The 21,676-nt window shown below is 45.2% G+C and overlaps 1 pseudogene; it reads right to left on the bottom strand.

Annotated features, from left to right (window-relative positions):
- Positions 1–7,216: 7,216 nt before the first annotated feature.
- LOC142312708 (uncharacterized) lies at positions 7,217–21,129 on the bottom strand (annotated as a pseudogene).
- Between the last annotated feature and the right edge of the window lie 547 nt (positions 21,130–21,676).

Here is a 21,676-nt window from a genome sequence, read left to right as displayed (position 1 = left end):
ATAGTATCAGCAAAAAGTGTTGATGAAAGTGCAGGAGCCCATGAAGAAATGGAGGACGAACTGGCGATGGGCATGGAAGACTCAGCAGATGAGTGAGAGCTTGCTCACATTTCGGTTGTGCGAGGTTGTGGGTAGAGGGCAGAGGAAGGATGCACGATTCTCACCTCTCTGCCACCAACACACCAAGGACTTGGTCCTCCTGGATGCACAAGACACATGAGCGCCTTCTTGCTGCACTACCTACATGAACAAATATAGCAACTGGATAGGGATATACCGTAGGTGAAAGTAGTAATAGCTAGGTAACCCAGCAAAATTAACACGCCTAAAATATAACTTTTAATATGGTATGCATAAAAAGGACTAACAACACTTAAGGTGCAAAATGCACATAAAAATTGTCACTATCTGTGATGTCCTGTAATTGTGTTGGTAGGGATATTCTCTCACAGGAGGACAATATTAAAAGACAGCAGCAAACAGACCCTAATCTCAATGAGCTGGATAGGGAATGAAAGAGGAACAATCTCACCAGTCTTCTGGTTACTTATGGACGAACGTTCCTCCCCAATGATCAGATGATGGAGCTAGCCAAAGGCTAAAAGCGATCCCCTGGTTCCACCAGGTATTCAAAGGATCCACTTATAATCAGCTCCGGTATACATATGGAAGGGATTTCTCTCTCTCAACGCGTTTCATCATATATCCTCAGGAGAGTGGAGTAACAAATCCACATAGAGTATTCCGTGTCATACATAGAACCGGCATATCCGCCAAAAGGTCCAGACACAGATCCAAACTTGTTAAGTGTCCTTCATAGGACCGGCAAATCAGCCACTGTATAAATTAAAGAATCATACCATCATTACCAATGACAAAGTTGCCCTGTGTCCCATAGTCCCGCCACAGTCAGTTTAAACTTACCGGGGTCCCGACACCTGGCATAAACACATGCTGCGCCGCCATGACCGACGCCAGCACTCTTTTTAAATAGCAGAGCATTACCGCTCTGGCGTGTGACATCACATCCGCGTCACGGGTGACCGCCCACTTCCTGTCGGGCGCCCCGTGTTGAGACGCAAACTTAGCATTGCGGATGGAGTCTTGGAACGCAGGCCTACTGCGCATGCGCAGAGGGTTCCATTACAATATACCTAATGGGAGCAATGGGTTTTACGGGCCTGCGCTCACTTCAACTAGAATGTTGTAAACCGCAAACATTCATCAATAATGCTGCATTGAGGCAAAAAAATGCCCCATATGCAGCAATCCAGATTAGATAAAGCTGTAAGTTTCTGGTACCGGAACAGTATCATACATTCGTGGCTAATGAAGCAAGTAGGGGAGAAGGGGGAGGGGGGTTGGGGGAGATCAATATCAGAAAGGACAATCTGGTCAGAAGAGCGGAGAGACCTGGGCCCAAAGGATGGAAAGTAAAGTACCAACACCGTAACTGTTAATAACCCTACATTAATTCTGAAACTACCTATCATGTGGGGGTCGGCACCCTAAAAGAACGGTGGATGGTGCCCCCACTCGGCCGTCGTATGATCCTTCTACATAAACCCTGTCACTAAGTTACACAAAGGGTGCAAAGGATAGAATCTCATTTAGGCCCAGAGGTCTCACCGTCCTGAGCCAGAAAATCCATCTGGTTTCCTGTTTTAGGATCAGGTTGTCCCAGTCGCCTCCTCTTATAGGTTGTTGTATTAAATCAATGCCTTGGAAAAAGATGACGCTGGGGTCGCCATTGTGATTTTCATTGATATGTCGTGCCAAAGGAGTATCAATGTTCTTTCTTATGTCTCTTAGGTGTTCACCTACCCTACGTCTGAACTCCCTTTTTGTCTTGCCCACATATTCTTTCAGACAAACACAGGTGGCTTTATAGATAACCCCTTTTGATCTGCAATTGATGAAGTGTTTGATAGTGTAGTCTCTTCCAGTCACACTGGATTGGAATTTCTTCCCTGTTTTAATAGAACCACATGCTACACAACCACTGCATCTATAGCAACCTTTTATGTTGTTTTGCAGCCAAGAAGTTTTTTTAGGGGCAAAATGGCTATGGACCAACCTGTCTCCTAAGGAACGTGCCTTTTTGAAGGTGATTGTAGGGGAAGATGTCACCAGTGGGGCAATATCATCATCCATCTGTAGGACTGACCAGTGTCTGTTGAGGATGCTACGGAGGTCCTCAGCACCATTATTGTAAGTAGTTATGAAGCGTACTCTATCCTCCCTTGAATTGTTTTGTGGACCGGGATTGAGAAGAGTCGTCCTGTTTCTCCCATTTGCTTCATGGAAGGCCTGGTTAATGACCTTCTTGGGGTATCCTCTCTGTTTGAGTCTACTATTGAGATCTGCCGACTGTTTCAAAAAAAGGGCGGTATCAGAGCAGTTCCTTTTAAGTCTCAGGAACTGGCCTTTTGGTATCCCCTTCTTCTGACTCAGAGGATGGCCACTTTCCCATCTTAATAATGAGTTGGTTGCTGTAGGTTTTCGATGGGTACTGGTTTTAATGATACCACCCTCACCCTTTTCAATCAAAACATCTAGGAAAGGGAGTCTTTCATTATTCCATTCAAAGGTGAAATTCAGGCCAAGTGTATTAATATTGAGGGCCTCTACCATCACTGCCAGTTCCGACTCATTCCCTTTCCACAGCATAAACACGTCGTCTATATATCGACACCAAAGGATTATCTTGTCTGTGGGGATGGATGAGTCTTCTCCAAACACCATAGTCTCCTCCCACCAGCCCAGGGTTAAGTTTGCGTACGACGGGGCACTAGGACTCCCCATCGCAGTACCCCTGAGCTGGTGGAAGAAGGCCCCCCCAAAAGTGAAGGTGTTACACTTCAAGCCAAAATCCAGTAGTTCCAAAACGAAAAGGTTGTGACCATCAAACTGTCTGCCTCTACTTTTAAGATAGTAGTCCGTTGCCCTCAGGCCATCCTCATGTTTGATAGAGGAGTACAAGGACTCGACGTCAATACTTACAAGCAGAGTATCGTCTTCTATCATTACTCCCTCCAATTTATTGAGAAGATCAGTTGTGTCTCTCAGATATGATCCCAGAGACAAGACAAACGGCCTCAGCACTCTGTCAACATATATTCCCACATTTTGGGTAATACTCCCAATCCCCGACACGATGGGTCTGCCACGTAGGGGTTCAAGCCCCTTATGTATTTTTGGAAGGCAATAAAAAGTAGGAATGGTCGGAAATGTAGGTAATAGAAACTCAAATTCAGATTTGTCTATGAGGTTATTAGAAAGTGCCCTATCAAGGATCCCTTGTAGTTGATTTGAGTAAATACGGGTCGGGTTACCAGTCAATTTTTCATAGTTGTCTGTCTCATTAAGGATGTTCAAGCATAAACTCTTATATTTGCATACATCCATTATCACGACGTTACCGCCTTTATCAGACTCCTTGATAACAATGTCATCATCATTTTCCAGTTCCATCAGACAATCCATCTCAGATTTTGTCAGATTGAATTTCCTTCTGTGCTTACTCACAATGGATTCTAGGTCCCTGGTTACTAGGTTACAAAAGATATCAATGGAATTGACTTCGTTGGTGATAGGTGGCATTTTTTTACTCCTCAGTTTTAGGTCCGTAAATGGGCCTTTTCCCTCAAGATTAGGGTCGGAGTCTGCCAGATTAAATAGAAATCTCACATCCTCCAGCATATCCTCAGGTATCCCCATTTCTTTACATGTTTTTTTATTCTCAAGAGAAAAGTGCTTTTTCCATCTTAACTTTCTCACAAATAGGTTCAAATCCTTGACTGCCTCAAAAAGGTTGAAGTCAGTGGTAGGTACGAAAGAAAGTCCTTTGCTAAGGACTGCCATTTTTGGTGCAGACAAGGTTTTTTTAGATAAATTAATTATCTGATTTGTTCTGTTTGGAGATTCAGGTTTTGATTTGTCGGGGTCTTTTTGCTCCGCAAGTAGTGGCCCTGGTCTAAAAAATGCCCTGAATTATGACCACCTCTATTCTGATATCTCCCTCTGCCCCTATTTTTGTTTTTACGATTACGACCACCACCCTCTGTATCTGAGGCCTCAGTGTCTGTAGAAGTCCCCTCTGTATCGCTTACTTTATTAAATCTGTTAATAGGAAAAAAGTAGGCTTTATTGTCTCGGAAATCCTGTTTATCTCTAATATAGAATTTATGCTTTTTTTCTTTTAGATGGTATTGGTGTTTTTCAATAGTATTCTGCAGGGCCGTCTCTTTGGCCACAAATTCACTCTCACCCACAAATTTCCTTGTGATTTCGGTTTGTTCTTTTAGTTGGATATCTAGATTAGCTAGATTCTTCTTTTCTTCCTCTAATAGCAATAACATCAATTTTAGGGAACATTCAGTAAAAAAATTGACTGGTAACCCGACCCGTATTTACTCAAATCAACTACAAGGGATCCTTGATAGGGCACTTTCTAATAACCTCATAGACAAATCTGAATTTGAGTTTCTATTACCTACATTTCCGACCATTCCTACTTTTTATTGCCTTCCAAAAATACATAAGGGGCTTGAACCCCTACGTGGCAGACCCATCGTGTCGGGGATTGGGAGTATTACCCAAAATGTGGGAATATATGTTGACAGAGTGCTGAGGCCGTTTGTCTTGTCTCTGGGATCATATCTGAGAGACACAACTGATCTTCTCAATAAATTGGAGGGAGTAATGATAGAAGACGATACTCTGCTTGTAAGTATTGACGTCGAGTCCTTGTACTCCTCTATCAAACATGAGGATGGCCTGAGGGCAACGGACTACTATCTTAAAAGTAGAGGCAGACAGTTTGATGGTCACAACCTTTTCGTTTTGGAACTACTGGATTTTGGCTTGAAGTGTAACACCTTCACTTTTGGGGGGGCCTTCTTCCACCAGCTCAGGGGTACTGCGATGGGGAGTCCTAGTGCCCCGTCGTACGCAAACTTAACCCTGGGCTGGTGGGAGGAGACTATGGTGTTTGGAGAAGACTCATCCATCCCCACAGACAAGATAATCCTTTGGTGTCGATATATAGACTACGTGTTTATGCTGTGGAAAGGGAATGAGTCGGAACTGGCAGTGATGGTAGAGGCCCTCAATATTAATACACTTGGCCTGAATTTCACCTTTGAATGGAATAATGAAAGACTCCCTTTCCTAGATGTTTTGATTGAAAAGGGTGAGGGTGGTATCATTAAAACCAGTACCCATCGAAAACCTACAGCAACCAACTCATTATTAAGATGGGAAAGTGGCCATCCTCTGAGTCAGAAGAAGGGGATACCAAAAGGCCAGTTCCTGAGACTTAAAAGGAACTGCTCTGATACCGCCCTTTTTTTGAAACAGTCGGCAGATCTCAATAGTAGACTCAAACAGAGAGGATACCCCAAGAAGGTCATTAACCAGGCCTTCCATGAAGCAAATGGGAGAAACAGGACGACTCTTCTCAATCCCGGTCCACAAAACAATTCAAGGGAGGATAGAGTACGCTTCATAACTACTTACAATAATGGTGCTGAGGACCTCCGTAGCATCCTCAACAGACACTGGTCAGTCCTACAGATGGATGATGATATTGCCCCACTGGTGACATCTTCCCCTACAATCACCTTCAAAAAGGCACGTTCCTTAGGAGACAGGTTGGTCCATAGCCATTTTGCCCCTAAAAAAACTTCTTGGCTGCAAAACAACATAAAAGGTTGCTATAGATGCAGTGGTTGTGTAGCATGTGGTTCTATTAAAACAGGGAAGAAATTCCAATCCAGTGTGACTGGAAGAGACTACACTATCAAACACTTCATCAATTGCAGATCAAAAGGGGTTATCTATAAAGCCACCTGTGTTTGTCTGAAAGAATATGTGGGCAAGACAAAAAGGGAGTTCAGACGTAGGGTAGGTGAACACCTAAGAGACATAAGAAAGAACATTGATACTCCTTTGGCACGACATATCAATGAAAATCACAATGGCGACCCCAGCGTCATCTTTTTCCAAGGCATTGATTTAATACAACAACCTATAAGAGGAGGCGACTGGGACAACCTGATCCTAAAACAGGAAACCAGATGGATTTTCTGGCTCAGGACGGTGAGACCTCTGGGCCTAAATGAGATTCTATCCTTTGCACCCTTTGTGTAACTTAGTGACAGGGTTTATGTAGAAGGATCATACGACGGCCGAGTGGGGGCACCATCCACCGTTCTTTTAGGGTGCCGACCCCCACATGATAGGTAGTTTCAGAATTAATGTAGGGTTATTAACAGTTACGGTGTTGGTACTTTACTTTCCATCCTTTGGGCCCAGGTCTCTCCGCTCTTCTGACCAGATTGTCCTTTCTGATATTGATCTCCCCCAACCCCCCTCCCCCTTCTCCCCTACTTGCTTCATTAGCCACGAATGTATGATACTGTTCCGGTACCAGAAACTTACAGCTTTATCTAATCTGGATTGCTGCATATGGGGCATTTTTTTGCCTCAATGCAGCATTATTGATGAATGTTTGCGGTTTACAACATTCTAGTTGAAGTGAGCGCAGGCCCGTAAAACCCATTGCTCCCATTAGGTATATTGTAATGGAACCCTCTGCGCATGCGCAGTAGGCCTGCGTTCCAAGACTCCATCCGCAATGCTAAGTTTGCGTCTCAACACGGGGCGCCCGACAGGAAGTGGGCGGTCACCCGTGACGCGGATGTGATGTCACACGCCAGAGCGGTAATGCTCTGCTATTTAAAAAGAGTGCTGGCGTCGGTCATGGCGGCGCAGCATGTGTTTATGCCAGGTGTCGGGACCCCGGTAAGTTTAAACTGACTGTGGCGGGACTATGGGACACAGGGCAACTTTGTCATTGGTAATGATGGTATGATTCTTTAATTTATACAGTGGCTGATTTGCCGGTCCTATGAAGGACACTTAACAAGTTTGGATCTGTGTCTGGACCTTTTGGCGGATATGCCGGTTCTATGTATGACACGGAATACTCTATGTGGATTTGTTACTCCACTCTCCTGAGGATATATGATGAAACGCGTTGAGAGAGAGAAATCCCTTCCATATGTATACCGGAGCTGATTATAAGTGGATCCTTTGAATACCTGGTGGAACCAGGGGATCGCTTTTAGCCTTTGGCTAGCTCCATCATCTGATCATTGGGGAGGAACGTTCGTCCATAAGTAACCAGAAGACTGGTGAGATTGTTCCTCTTTCATTCCCTATCCAGCTCATTGAGATTAGGGTCTGTTTGCTGCTGTCTTTTAATATTGTCCTCCTGTGAGAGAATATCCCTACCAACACAATTACAGGACATCACAGATAGTGACAATTTTTATGTGCATTTTGCACCTTAAGTGTTGTTAGTCCTTTTTATGCATACCATATTAAAAGTTATATTTTAGGCGTGTTAATTTTGCTGGGTTACCTAGCTATTACTACACTACCTACATGACCCTCGGATTGTATGAATTTGAACTAATCCTGAATACTGGGTTGCCACACTGTTAGATCCCCGGTACAAGACAAAATTTGGCGAACTAATTCCTGCCATAGAAATAGACGCACGTATACAGGAGTATCTGCAGAATGTGGTACGCAATCTTAGATCTACTTGTCCACTAAACACCAGTGCTGCACAGAGTGAATCTCAACGCTTTGTCATGGATAGGAGGAAATGGTCTTTTACTTGTCCACATCGGAGGGACCGAGGGATGGCTGCTGTGCTGAGATGGCGTTGAGTACGGTGTCCCTGCACAGTTGCACTTTTGATCATATCCCAAAATGAGTTGAAAAAGGACAGATGCTGTTGGAAAGGGGAACAGGTGTGTTGGAAAGGGGAAAAAAGTTTTGGTCCGTGGATTTGGTGGTTAAGCAACTGTAACATTTGCTGAAGAAACAACATCTGTTACAGTGGGACTGGCAGATTTGGATAAAGTGGTATATAATCTGTGACCGCTATATAACGAAAATTAATAAGAAAAGAAAGAGAAAGGTATATATCCCCATCAGCAGTCAGTGTCCACCGTGCTCCCAGTTGGAAAAGGAGAGGTTGGCAACTTGAAGGTTTGGTGGAGGATACAGAGCTGTGTGGCTATGAAACTAATAGTAGCCTGAACCGAGTTAGACGCCATTCGGATCTGGAGACTGTGAGCCCTGTTAGCGTCACAGGGTCCACATGCCCACCCAGCCCAGGAACTCCCTGTTAACAACACAGGGGCCATTGAGTACGCTGACCGTGTGCGTAGGGGCCACACCTGTGGACAGCAGGAGCATCAGCTGCAGCAGGCCTGTTAATGCCACTGGGCTGCACAAGCAGGACTGTTAGGACAGGAGCTGGTCTTAACCGTTCTGCGTTACCAACTGTGGTGGTGGCCTGCATCCACCACCCGATCCCTGCCTACCTCTGGCCTAAAGCCGCAATGGGTTCAACACATGGAGGTGTGCTCTTTCGGAGCATAATAGAAGACTGCGCACCTCCTTGTTGGCTCCAGCCCCTTTTATAACCTGGGTCCGCCCCAAACCAGGGTGAACCACAATGCACCTCCTGGAGACAAAAGTAGAGTGACACGTCATGAGTGGCATAACTAGCGTCCTATTTGGAAACGCAACTTCAATGATGACCTCATGGCTGCCATGACCCAAACACCTCACCAGTCATCGTCTGAGCATCAATAATGCGGTGACAAGTCATAGGTGTGGGCCTCTGCAAGCCATTTGGGAGGACACCTGATGCCCTGTGGTCTATATGGGACCCCCACATCAGGGCCAGGGCCAAAGAGTTCATTACCGGACCTAGTCTCTGATGCAGGAAGTGCCTGAGCATGCTCAGTAGCATGAAATACAGTCTCTGAAAAAAGACTATCAGCTTTAGCATGGTGTCTATGCCCAAAACAGGACTTAGACCCGGCACGGAATGCAAGCACCTGTGCAAAGAGGCTTTTCACACTTAGTGTGGGAGCATGCGCTGTATCCCGAAATGAAAACTTAGCGTCAGGAATGGCACAGTCAGGCTGAGCATACTCACTAGGCGAAACACTGTAATTATGCTGCAGCTGGGGTACATCGGCACACGCATGCGCACTAGCTGCCTCTCCACACTTAGACGTGGAGGGGAAATTTGTCTTGGAGATGCTGTCTATGAACAGAAGGAAAAGCTAAAGGAAGCCTGACTTTCTATCCCTCCGAATTATGAAATGCAGCAATGAATTCCATGAGTTTGCTATAACATTAGCGTAGCAAAATGTGCATGAGGGTGTGATGTAGAGGTGCTAGAAATAGCTTGTCACCAGTGGGGCACTAATGGAATACAACAGCCAGTTCTATGATGCCACAAAATGGCAGTATTTTGTGCTATCATTATAGCTTATTAAAAACAGAGCACGAGGTTGTCATGCAGAGGTGCTGCACATAGATTTTCAGTAGTGTGAATTGACAAAAGTACAATAGCCACGTTTAGGATACAACTAGGTACAGTGAGTGTTTGCTAGTAAAATTGCTTAGTTTAAAAAAGTTGTAGTGTGCAATGCAGGCAGACGTGCTATGCAAATGTCTTTGCACTAGTGGGACTATAGCAAAGTCCAATAGCCACGTATAGGATGCCACTAGGTACACTGAGTGTGTGCTAGTATAATGGCTTCGTTATAATTTGTTGGAGTGTGCAACGCAGGCAGATGCGCTCTGCAAATGTCTTGGCACTAGTGGGACTATAGCAAAGTCCAATAGCCACGTATAGGATGCCACTAGGTACACTGACTGTTTGCTAGTATAATGGCTGAGTTTAAAAAAGTTTGAGTGTGCAATGCAGGCAGACGTGCTGCAAATAACGTTCCAATACTGTGAATTGACAAAAGTACAATAGCCACGTATAGGATGCCACTAGGTACACTGACTGTTTGCTAGTATAATGGCTGAGTTTAAAAAAGTTAGAGTGTGCAATGCAGGCAGACGTGCTGCAAATAACGTTCCAATACTGTGAATTGACAAAAGTACAATAGCCACGTATAGGATGCCACTAGGTACACTGACTGTTTGCTAGTATAATGGCTGAGTTTAAAAAAGTTAGAGTGTGCAATGCAGGCAGACGTGCTGCAAATAACGTTCCAATACTGTGAATTGACAAAAGTACAATAGCCACGTTTAGGATGCCACTAGGTACACTGACTGTTTGCTAGTATAATGGCTGAGTTTAAAAAAGTTAGAGTGTGCAATGCAGGCAGACGTGCTGCAAATAACGTTCCAATACTGTGAATTGACAAAAGTACAATAGCCACGTTTAGGATGCCACTAGGTACACTGACTGTTTGGTAGTATAATGGCTGAGTTTAAAAAAGTTAGAGTGTGCAATGCAGGCAGACGTGCTGCAAATAACGTTCCAATACTGTGAATTGACAAAAGTACAATAGCCACGTTTAGGATGCCACTAGGTACACTGACTGTTTGGTAGTATAATGGCTGAGTTTAAAAAAGTTAGAGTGTGCAATGCAGGCAGACGTGCTGCAAATAACGTTCCAATACTGTGAATTGACAAAAGTACAATAGCCACGTTTAGGATACAACTAGGTACAGTGAGTGTTTGCTAGTATAATGGCTGAGTTTAAAAAAGTTAGAGTGTGCAATGCAGGCAGACGTGCTGCAAATAACGTTCCAATACTGTGAATTGACAAAAGTACAATAGCCACGTTTAGGATGCCACTAGGTACAGTGAGTGTTTGCTAGTATAATGGCTGAGTTTAAAAACGTTAGAGTGTGCAATGCAGGCAGACGTGCTGCAAATAACGTTCCAATACTGTGAATTGACAAAAGTACAATAGCCACGTTTAGGATACAACTAGGTACAGTGAGTGTTTGCTAGTATAATGGCTGAGTTTAAAAAAGTTAGAGTGTGCAATGCAGGCAGACGTGCTGCAAATAACGTTCCAATACTGTGAATTGACAAAAGTACAATAGCCACGTTTAGGATACAACTAGGTACAGTGAGTGTTTGCTAGTATAATGGCTGAGTTTAAAAAAGTTAGAGTGTGCAATGCAGGCAGACGTGCTGCAAATAACGTTCCAATACTGTGAATTGACAAAAGTACAATAGCCACGTTTAGGATGCCACTAGGTACAGTGAGTGTTTGCTAGTATAATGGCTGAGTTTAAAAAAGTTAGAGTGTGCAATGCAGGCAGACGTGCTGCAAATAACGTTCCAATACTGTGAATTGACAAAAGTACAATAGCCACGTTTAGGATGCCACTAGGTACACTGACTGTTTGCTAGTATAATGGCTGAGTTTAAAAAACTTGGAGTGTGCAATGCAGGCAGATGTGCTCTGCAAATGTCTTAGCACTAGTGGGACTATAGCAAAGTCCAATAGCCACGTATAGGATGCCACTAGGTACACTGAGTGTGTGCTAGTATAATGGCTTCGTTATAATTAGTTGGAGTGTGCAACGCAGGCAGATGCGCTCTGCAAATGTCTTGGCACTAGTGGGACTATAGCAAAGTCCAATAGCCACGTATAGGATGCCACTAGGTACACTGAGTGTTTGCTAGTATAATGGCTTCGTTATAATTAGTTGGAGTGTGCAACGCAGGCAGATGCGCTCTGCAAATGTCTTGGCCCTAGTGGGACTATAGCAAAGTCCAATAGCCACGTATAGGATGCCACTAGGTACACTGAGTGTTTGCTAGTATAATGGCTTAGTTATAATGAGTTGGAGTGTGCAACGCAGGCAGATGCGCTCTGCAAATGTCTTGGCACTAGTGGGACTATAGCAAAGTCCAATAGCCACGTATAGGATGCCACTAGGTACACTGAGTGTTTGCTAGTATAATGGCTTAGTTATAATGAGTTGGAGTGTGCAACGCAGGCAGATGCGCTCTGCAAATGTCTTGGCACTAGTGGGACTATAGCAAAGTTTAATAGCCACGTATAGGATGCCACTAGGTACACTGAGTGTTTGCTAGTATAATGGCTTCGTTATAATTTGTTGGAGTGTGCAACGCAGGCAGATGCGCTCTGCAAATGTCTTGGCACTAGTGGGACTATAGCAAAGTCCAATAGCCACGTATAGGATGCCACTAGGTACACTGAGTGTTTGCTAGTATAATGGCTTCGTTATAATTAGTTGGAGTGTGCAACGCAGGCAGATGCGCTCTGCAAATGTCTTGGCACTAGTGGGACTATAGCAAAGTCCAATAGCCACGTATAGGATGCCACTAGGTACACTGAGTGTTTGCTAGTATAATGGCTTCGTTATAATTAGTTGGAGTGTGCAACGCAGGCAGATGCGCTCTGCAAATGTCTTGGCCCTAGTGGGACTATAGCAAAGTCCAATAGCCACGTATAGGATGCCACTAGGTACACTGAGTGTTTGCTAGAATAATGGCTTAGTTATAATGAGTTGGAGTGTGCAACGCAGGCAGATGCGCTCTGCAAATGTCTTGGCACTAGTGGGACTATAGCAAAGTCCAATAGCCACGTATAGGATGCCACTAGGTACACTGAGTGTTTGCTAGTATAATGGCTTAGTTATAATGAGTTGGAGTGTGCAACGCAGGCAGATGCGCTCTGCAAATGTCTTGGCACTAGTGGGACTATAGCAAAGTCCAATAGCCACGTATAGGATGCCACTAGGTACACTGAGTGTTTGCTAGTATAATGGCTTCGTTATAATTTGTTGGAGTGTGCAACGCAGGCAGATGCGCTCTGCAAATGTCTTGGCACTAGTGGGACTATAGCAAAGTCCAATAGCCACGTATAGGATGCCACTAGGTACACTGAGTGTTTGCTAGTATAATGGCTTCGTTATAATTAGTTGGAGTGTGCAACGCAGGCAGATGCGCTCTGCAAATGTCTTGGCACTAGTGGGACTATAGCAAAGTCCAATAGCCACGTATAGGATGCCACTAGGTACACTGAGTGTTTGCTAGTATAATGGCTTCGTTATAATTTGTTGGAGTGTGCAACGCAGGCAGATGCGCTCTGCAAATGTCTTGGCACTAGTGGGACTATAGCAAAGTCCAATAGCCACGTATAGGATGCCACTAGGTACACTGAGTGTTTGCTAGTATAATGGCTTCGTTATAATTAGTTGGAGTGTGCAACGCAGGCAGATGCGCTCTGCAAATGTCTTGGCACTAGTGGGACTATAGCAAAGTCCAATAGCCACGTATAGGATGCCACTAGGTACACTGAGTGTTTGCTAGTATAATGGCTGAGTTTAAAAAACTTGGAGTGTGCAATGCAGGCAGATGTGCTCTGCTAATGTCTTTGCACTAGTGGGACTATAGCAAAGTCCAATAGCCACGTATAGGATGCCACTAGGTACACTGAGTGTGTGCTAGTATAATGGCTTAGTTATAATTCGTTGGAGTGTGCAACGCAGGCAGACGTGCTGCAAATGTCTTGGCACTAGTGGGACTATAGCAAAGTCCAATAGCCACGTATAGGATGCCACTAGGTACACTGAGTGTTTGCTAGTATAATGGCTTCGTTATAATTTGTTGGAGTGTGCAACGCAGGCAGATGCGCTCTGCAAATGTCTTGGCCCTAGTGGGACTATAGCAAAGTCCAATAGCCACGTATAGGATGCCACTAGGTACACTGAGTGTTTGCTAGTATAATGGCTGAGTTTAAAAAACTTGGAGTGTGCAATGCAGGCAGATGTGCTCTGCTAATGTCTTTGCACTAGTGGGACTATAGCAAAGTCCAATAGCCACGTATAGGATGCCACTAGGTACACTGAGTGTTTGCTAGTAAAATTGCTTAGTTTAAAAAACTTGGAGTGTGCAATGCAGGCAGATGTGCTCTGCAAATGTCTTTGCACTAGTGGGACTATAGCAAAGTCCAATAGCCACAGATAGGATGCCACTAGGTACACTGAGTGTTTGCTAGTATAATGGCTTACTTAGAATGAGTTGGAGTGTGCAGAGGACAAGAGGGTACAGTGGCAGGATTGTGGTGCTCTGGGTAGAGGAATGGAAGCCTGCCTTTCTATTCCCTCCTAATGGTGAAATGCAGGGAGGAAATCCCTGACCTGGGCTACACAGACGCTGTTGCTGTTTGCAGGACCTGTCACCTATGGATCTCTGACCCTGCCGGTACGAGCCCTTAAAAGGACTGCTAGAATGTGCTCTCCCTAAGCTGTCTAACGCTGTGTATGCAGCGCATACAGCTGTATCGGCGATAGGACAAAGGACGGAACTGCGACAGTGATGTCTGACACCAAAGACGCAGAAGGCAGATAATGGCGATCGTGAAGAAAATGTCCGGTTTTATAATGCAGGGACATGTGACATGCAGATCCTATCACACATGCCGTTGCTTCTCTGCCTCAAAGTCCACTTAGGTGTGTGTGTGTCTGTGATTGGCTGACATGCTGGCCAGCCCCACAAGACGCGCGCGCTTAGGGAAGGAAGACAAGAAAAAAAAAAAAAAAAATGGCGATCGCCATTATAGAAACAGCAGTGATCTGAAGGCGCTGTTCACGCACACTATACACTGAAATGTGATAATAGTTTGATTCACAGAGTGACTTACACTATTACAGCAGAAACCAAGCTAAGATTTAGCTGTTTTTTGGCTGCTAGAACCGTTCTCGAACGTTTCTAGAACTATCGAGCTTTTGCAAAAAGCTCGAGTTCTAGTTCGATCTAGAACATGCCCCAAAATCACTCGAGCCTAGAACTGGAGAACCACGAACCACGAACCGCGCTCAACTCTACTCATGAGCAGGGCATTGCAGTAATAATAATAATTTATTCATTTATATAGCGTTATTAATTCCATAGCGCTGTATGTCTTTGGAGTGTGGGAGGAAACCGGAGTACCCGGAGGAAACCCACGCAAACACGGGGAGAACATACAAACTCCTTGCAGATGGTGTCCTTGGTGAGAATTGAACCCAGGACCTCAGCGCTGCAAGACTGCAATGCTAACCACTGAGCCACCGTGCCGCCCATTTAGCTTACAGATGCATAACCACCACTCATTGTGTCTGAACACAGGAAGCTGAGCTGACAGCCGCTCTGTGCATGCGGCAGTGTCTATTGTGAAGGAGAGGGCCGCGGGGGATCAACGCTGCACAGGTACCGTGGGACACCGGGGAACACCGGTGGGGTTATAGGGGGTGACCTGGCAGGGCCTGGGGAGGAGTTTTCTGTCGCATGTGTCATGGCACATGCGACAGAAATCAGAGGAGTAGGGTGAATGCGGCCGGCGCGCTGCTGTGCACGCGGCCATCTTGGATTTCTGGGAGGGCATCAGGGGGGCACTTTGGCGACACCGGGGGACCGGAGGGGACTGGGAAGGAGATTTATCATGTTTGTTCATGCCAGATGGGAGATAAATGATTTTTTACCGGCGCTGTCATTTACTGTAACGTGATCATCGGTGTACGGTGTATACCTGTGATCACGTGAGCGGGGACCGGAAAAACCGTCCTGAATCATGATCTCCAGGGTCTCAGCTAGCCCTGAAACCCCGGAGATTTTCTGATGCTGGGGGCGCTATTCACTTATTTCTGCCTGCTGTTTATAAATGGCAGATCAGAATAAGGCTACATTAACACGACCGAGCCATTTTTGCGGTCTGCAAAAAACAGTCCGTTTTTTTTCACGGGTGCATCCGTGTGGCATCCGTTTCCGTTCCGTAGACGGTCCGTATGTCATCTGTTTGTCATCCGTGTGCCTTCCGTTTTTTTTGTGTACTGCAAAAAAACTGAAGGAGGGTAAATGCATAAATTTACCCAGGATCCATAGCTTCATCCTACATGAGGCGGTCACATGTTCACTCCAGTGCCATTTTCTACTGCTTTTCACAGCGTAGAGCGCTCTGGTGATTTTCTTGTGCTTGTGCACTTCATATCAGTCTTTTCTGTCATTATAATGGCAGAAAGACACATAATGTCCCACTTTCATGCATTTTGTAATTTTGCACCCTTTGGTGCCTTTCATGTGGCACTAAGGGGTGCTTAGCTTTGTATTTAGCCAAAAAAATGAAAAAAAAATGATGTAGGGTTCCCCCTAGTTTTGTAGCCAGCTAGGATAAAGCAGACGGCTGCAGCCTGCAGACCACAGCTGGCAACCTCACCTTGGCTGGTAATCCAAAACTGAGGGCACCCCACGCTGTTATTTTAAATTAAATAAATAATTAAAAAAAAAAAAAACACGTAGGGGTCCCCCAAAATTGGATCACCAGCCAAGGTAAAGCAGACAGCTGGGGTCTGATATTCTCAGACTAGGGAGGTCCATGGTTATTGGACTCTCCCCAGCCTAAAAATAGCAGGCCGCAGCCGCCCCAGAAGTGGCGCATCCATTAGATGTGCCAATCCTGGTGCTTCGCCCCAGCTCATCCCGTGCCCTGGTGCGGTGGCAAACGGGGTAATATATGGGGTTAATACCAGATGTGTAATGTCACCTGGCATCAAGCCCTGGGTTTGGTGAGGTCAGGCGTCTGTCAGATACCCGACATCACCAGCCCAGTCAGTAATAAAAAAAATAGACGACAAACACATTTTTATTTGAAAAAACACTCCCCAATACATTCCCTCTTTAACCAATTTATTAGAAAGAAAAACAAATCCAGGTCTGGTGTAATCCAAGGGGTTGCCATGACGATCCACACTGTCCCAGTCAATGAAGAGCAGAATGTTCCCCATTGGCTGGGAAAGCAATGCAGTGACCTGAGCTAACATCAATGGGTCAGCCCAGGTCACTGCAGGGGATGACAAGTGCTGCTGTCAGCGAGGTACATTACCTGCGCTGATCTCCTGCACTGCTGACAGCACCTGTCACTGAGTTTAATGACCGCCGCCTTCACAGCCAAGTATCGCGAGAGGCCCGTGACGTCACCGCTAGTCAGTCTCGGGTCGGAAGCGAGAGAAGGTGATGTGACAAGCGGCGGCCATGGAGGACAGTGACAGCGCTGAGGTCGGGATGGCGGGACTTCATCACCGCAGGTAAGCCGAGCGGGACCATGTGTGCAGAGTGCATTCTGTGTGTGTGTGTGTGTGTGTACACGTACATGCCACGTGCAGGAGGGGGCTGAGTGAGCTGAGCGGGGAAGTGTGGGCTTCCTGCACGTAACTAGGATAAACATCGGGTTACTAACCAAAGCGCTTTGGTTGGATACCCGATGTTTATCTTGGTTACCAGCTTCTGGCAGCCTGCCAGCAATGGCTCCTGCACACTGTAGCTGTAAAAAGCCCTGCTTTTTCCTGCTAGAACCGTTCTCGAACGTATCTAGAACTATCGAACTTTAGCAAAAAGCTCGAGTTCTAGTTCGATCTAGAACAGCCCCCAAAATCACTCGAACCGCGAACTGGAGAACCGTGAACCGCGAACCGCGCTCAACTCTAGTGCTGAGCCACGAATCTTGGCGTGACAGGCACCGTTAGCCTAGCCCTACCTACCGCTTCCAACAAGGCTTATGCCACCAAGAACTCTAAATGAAGACTGCTCACCTCCATGTTGTCTCCAGCCCCTTTTATAACCTGGGTGCGCCCCAAACCCAGGGTGGAACCACCAAGGTCCAATAGCAGAGTGCCATGTCATCAGTGACATCACATGCGACCTATCCGGAACCCCCACGTTATTGATGACCAGTTATGCAACCACGCCCCAAACACTTCACCAGTCATCGTTTGACGACCAGTGGTGAAGTGCCAGATTATAGGGGTGGGCCTCTGTGAGCCAGTCCGGAGTTGCCACGTCATCAGGACACCTGACACCTTCTGCCCTATCAGGGCCTGCCACCTCACGGACATGCTCAGTGAGGTCCTTACCGGACCTAGCCTCTTATGCACTTAGTGCCTGAGCATGCTCAGTAGCCTGAGCAACAGGCTCAGAAAGCAGACTATCAGTTTGTGCATGCTCAGTAGGCACATCCCAGAACTTAGACACAGCACGAAGTCCAAGTACCTGTGCAAAGAGGCTGTTAGGGTTAATTGTGGGAGCATGCTCAGTAGCCTGAACTGAGGACTTAGTCTCAGACATAACACAATCAGGCTGAGCATGCTCACTAGGCAAAACACCGGGCTTAGACTCTGGCTGGGGTAAATCGGCGCACGCATGCGCCCTAGCCGCCTATCCACACTTAGACGTGGTGGAAGGAGCAGCCAACTGGATGGCCCGAGGCACAGCCAAGAATGGCAGCCGGCGCCTGGGCGCAACAGGAACCGCAGCAGGCTGCTTGCGGCTATGGCGGCGCCGTTTCGTAACAGGTAGCTTGAATGTTGAATGTGCTGTCCTACCACCAGTTAAAAGTGTAGCTGCAATTCCAGAAGAAGCCACTGCAAAGGCAATTTTTTGTTGTTGCCAAAATTTTGTTAGGAGCAAGTTGATTAAAAATGTTTTTCTTGTTCCTCTTGGAGCATTTAGGGAGATAATCCCACTTTTGTTCTTTACTGGGAAACTTAAAATTTGGTTGTACGCGTATCTTTGGTCTGGTACCAATAGTGGTTCGTTATGAGAGGCAAATGCTGTGAGTTCATCAATGTTGTAGTTTGTTTCTATGAAAATCTCCCTGCACATTTGGTTAACTTCCTGATTTCTTATTGGAGTAGGCAAGTCAAGCAGCTGTAATGCTTTTCCTGACATTGCAATGCTCTGATCTTCAAGGAGAATTAAGGCTTTGTTGAAAATGTTTTCAGTATAGTTGACATTTTGCTGAGGATTTTCTTTTTTAACCTGCATGAGCATGTCCTCACTAAGTTCATTTTTGTACTTTGTCCAAATCTGAAAGGGATTTGAAATGTTACAGGTTGTTAGAAGAATAGCAAAGAGGTGTCTTAATCATTTTGGGGTTTGTGTGGCTGCTGCTTCACTGAGAGTCATGTCCCAGTGTCCATCATTTTACAGAAGTCCTTGACTCTGGCAAGCTTCTCTAAATGTTTCACAGACATAGCCTCCAACAGTCTTCAGGTTATAAAATGATGTTGGGCCCTTGACAACATGTAGTAACATACGCAGGTAGAAGCACTCTGCATTTGATGGATGAACAGTGTAAAAGTGACAAAGAGTATAATTTGCTTTGACTCCTGGATGACCTTCAACGTCAAGCCCTGTTTCCTCCATTCCAGTATTTTTCTGGATGCGTTCCAAGTGTAGTACTTTGGTACATCACAGTAGAGAATTGTTTTTGCAAATGGATCTTGTTGACATAGTTCAAAAAATGCCAAGAGGGTGGTTTTAGGTGTAGTTTTTAGCTGCTGGCACAACTTTGCTGGGTCAAAGTAAATTCTCTGTCCATTTTCCAAGTGAACACTGAGATGCACAATTGGTGGGTAGCGCTCATGAATTGAGAACCCTAATATTCTCCAAACAGCTTCATTGCTGTACCTGCCCATCTGGAATGCCTGTACTTCATCAATAATAGGTCCATTTTTCTGGCATTCAAAAGCTGCTTGATCACTTCCTTTGTGGACATATTTGCATATATATTATTATTATTATTTATTTATAGAGCACCATTAATTCCATGGTGCTATACATGAGAAGGGGTTACATACAGAATACATATACAAGTTACAGTAGACAGACTAGTACAGAGGGAAGAGGGCCCTGTCCTTGCGGGCTTACATTCTATAGGATTTGGGGAGGAGACAGTAGGTGGGGTGTAGATTGGGCGGCAGCTCTGCATGGTGGTTGGGCGGCGGCTCCGCACGGTGGTCGGGCGGCAGCGAGTTCATTGTAGATTGTAGGCATTTCTGAAAAGATAGGTTTTCAGGTTCTGTTTGAAGTTTACAAGGGTATGAGATAGTCTGACGTGTTGGGGCAGCGAGTCCCAGGAGACAGGGAATGCTCGGGAGAAGTCTTTGATTCGGTGGCTTGAGGAGCGAATGAGAGCGGAGGAGAGAAAGAAATCTTGGGAGGACCGGAGGTGACGTGTTGGAGTGTAGTGGGAGATTAGTTCAGAGATATACGGAGGAGACAGGTTATGCACAGCTTTGTAGGTCAGTGTTAGTAGTTTGAAGTGGATACGGTGGAAGATTGGGAGCTAGTGGAGGGACTTGCAGAGAGGAGATATACTTGATTGATTTCACAGAGTGGCAAGATTCTACGTTGATGTGGCCCTGCAAAATTTTACAGAGCAGAGGATTGTGAGTCACCACCCACTTGTTGTCAATTTCTATCTCTTGGAGTGATGTTCCAACCCCATTTTGAGTTTTGCTGTGAAACTACCATCCCCTGGCTTTCTTCTTCGCTAGACTGGATATCTATCTTGTCCTGTTTGTGTTTCTTGGATAAGGTTTTGTGGGTAATTCTTTGAACACCTGCCGTCAACCATGCAGGGACAATTTTTGTTGAGGCTCCCACAGGGACCATGGATCATGTTCTTTGCAATGATGTCAAACAGCAATGGGTCATTCTCAGAATCTGGCAATTCAGCACTGATGATATTGTCAATTTCCGTGGGCTGTATTTTTAGTTTGAGCCAGACTAAGATATAGGCATGAGGAAGGCCTCTTTTTTGCCATTCAATTGAATACATCCAGCACTGTGTCTCACCATAAATGTGTGCTTTTGTGATCAAATGAATCATTTTTGCAACTTTTCTTTTAAAAACTCGTGCAATGAGGTCATGGCAATTCATAGATTTTTGACTTGGTAACAGGTGCCCTCTGATTTCCTCCCAATCAGGATTGCAAATGAAGGTAATAAAAAGATCTGGACGACCATACTTCCTCACATAAGTCATTGCATCTTGTGTGTATTCATGCATGTGTCGAGGGCTTCCAGTGACAGTTGATGGAAGAATGACCATTTTACCCAACTCCTTTGGATCAGCATCATTTGCCACAGCATTTCTAAGGTGAATGTATTCCTCAGCTCTGAGCTTCTTTTGATTTAGTCGTATATACAAAAGATGTTCGTTCACTCTCGATTTTTGCATACATGTCAACAATGAATTGGTGGAAGAGGTGTCTGCATTTGAGGATGTGATTTTCCTCAGCAACTCTTGTCATGATCCTATAGGCATAGAAGTCCATGGCTGACACTTTTTTTTCCTGAAGGGTTGCCTGTTGCAGGATCTGTCTGAGGTGTTTCAAAGTGATAGTCATCCTGTCCCTGACAAAAGATAATAGGATATTGCAGTGCATCATAGGACCTGTGTGCTTCTGCCACCTGTTGTAAACCATTGTTCCTTTTCTGAAGCACAATATCACGGCTTTGAAACTCATTTCCCACAATCAAGATAGCTACCTCATCAAATGTGGGGGCATTGAAACGTCACTGATGTTCACCTTGTGGTGTTTTGTCAGCTCTAATTAGAATTTTGTAATCGTCACTTGGCATGTTTTCAAGTGCAGTTTTGAAAAGTTGAACATATGGATTATAAGTGAAAGACCTGTTGCAAGTTAGTGACAATATCAAGTCGAGAGTTTGGAATTAAAGAGCACCTCTGCTGAGCCTCTGCTTCTACATTTCCCAAAAAGTAGAGTTGAAGAAATTGAGGTTATTTTCCTTGTATTGGAAGTAGTGAGCCAATTGAGTGGTAAATCTGTCCTTGAACTTTGAACGTGGGCATAAATCCAGTTGTAAAAACTTCTCTTGTTGCACCAAATGAAGTCATTTGGAAGTAGGAGTTGTACTTCCTTATGTAGTCCAAGAAATGTTTTGATGTTGCAGTGGTGCCTGGTATCGGAGACTTCAGGGGATCAGGTGGTGGCAGGAGAGGAAGAGATT

Source organism: Anomaloglossus baeobatrachus, chromosome 5 (genome assembly GCF_048569485.1).
Source record: "Anomaloglossus baeobatrachus isolate aAnoBae1 chromosome 5, aAnoBae1.hap1, whole genome shotgun sequence".
NCBI lineage: Eukaryota > Metazoa > Chordata > Amphibia > Anura > Aromobatidae > Anomaloglossus > Anomaloglossus baeobatrachus.
This window is presented reverse-complemented; position numbering and strand designations above follow the sequence as displayed.